Below are 1,598 nucleotides of genomic sequence, written 5' to 3'. Positions count from 1 at the left end.
TCTCCATGCACCCGCTTTCCTCATGCATCCCGCCCGGGAGCACCCATGGGTGCCCTCCCTCCGTGCAAAAGACTCTCCATGCAACGGACTCGCCGTGCACCCAGTTCCCCCGTGCGCTGGGAGCACCCATGGGTGCCCTCCCTCCATGCAAAAGACTCTCCGTGCAGCGTTCCCCCATGCACCCAGTTTCCTCGTGCACCGGGAGCACCCTCGGGTGCCGCTGCTCCGCGCACCGGGCTCTCCATGCACCCGCTTTCCTCATGCATCCCGCCCGGGAGCACCCATGGGTGCCCTCCCTCCGTGCAACGGACTCGCCATGCACCCCGTGCTCCGGGAGCACCCTTGGGTGCCCCTCTGCACCGAACTCCTTGTGCGTCACCCCGTGCGATGGGCGCTTCGTGCCCTGCGCCAGGACGGTCCCCGCCGTGCGAAAGACTCGGTGCACCCAGCTCCCCGGGAGCACCCATGGGTGCCGCCTCTCCTTGCACCCGTTTCCTCACGCGCCCGGGCCGGGAGCACCCTTGGGTGTCAGGTTTTTCCCATGCAAAAGACTCCCCGTGCGGCGCCTCCCCCGAGCGCTTCAGCCTCCGCGCCCCCAGCCTCGCATCGCTTGGCCCTTCCCGGCCTCCCTCGTGCAACGGCCTCCCTTTTGTTTGCACCGGCCTCCTCGTGCACCAGCCTCCTCGTGCACCGGCCTCCGTTTTCTTTGCACCGACCTCCCTCGTGCACCGGCCTCCCTTGTGCACCGGCCTCTGTTTTATTTGCACCGACCTCCCTCACGCACTGGCCTCCCTTGGGCACCGGCCTCCCTTTTCTTTGCACCGACCTCCCTCGTGCACCAGCCACTTTCATGCACCAGGATCCGGGGCCTCCTCGTGCACCAGCCTCCCTTGTGCATCAGCCTCCTCGTGCACCGGCCTCCCCGTGCACCGAGCCGGGGGCCTCCTCATGCACCAGCCTCTTCCACGCGCCGGGACAGGGACCTCCTCGTGCACCAGGACTGGGGCAGCTTCGTGCACYGGCCTCCCTCGTGCACCGGCCTCCCTCGTGCCCCGGCCTCCCTTGTGCATCGGCCTCCTTGTGCATCGACCTCCTTGTGCATCAGCCTCCCTATACACCAGGACCGAGGGCCTCTTCGTGCACCAGGACCAGGGCAGCCTCGTGCATCGGCCTCCCTTTTGCGCCGGCCTCCTCGTGCACCGGCCTCCCTCGCGCGCCAGGATCAGGGCCTCCTCATGCATCAACCTCCCCGTGCACCAGGACCGGGGGGCCTCCTCGTGCACCGGCCTCCCCCGTGCATCGGCCTCCCTTGTCCACCGGCCTCCTCGTGCATCCGCCTCCCCATGCACCAGGACCAAGGGCTTCTTCGTGCGCCAGGACCAGGGCAGCCTCATGCATCGGCCTCCCTCGTGCACCGGCCTCATCAGCCTCCTCGGGCATCGGCCTCCTCGAGCATCGGCCTCCTCGTGCATCGGCCTCCTCCATGTGCAAGCACCGGGACCTCCGCGTGCACCGGGGCTGGGGGCCTCCCTCGTGCACCGGCCTCCTCGTGCACCAGCCTCCCTTGTGCACCGGCCTCCTCGTGCACCGGCCTCCCT

The sequence above is a fragment of the Nothoprocta perdicaria genome, unplaced genomic scaffold (genome assembly GCF_003342845.1).
Source record: "Nothoprocta perdicaria isolate Ctin4 unplaced genomic scaffold, notPer1 scaffold_563, whole genome shotgun sequence".
Lineage (NCBI taxonomy): Eukaryota > Metazoa > Chordata > Aves > Tinamiformes > Tinamidae > Nothoprocta > Nothoprocta perdicaria.
Note: the sequence above shows the minus strand (reverse complement) of the source record.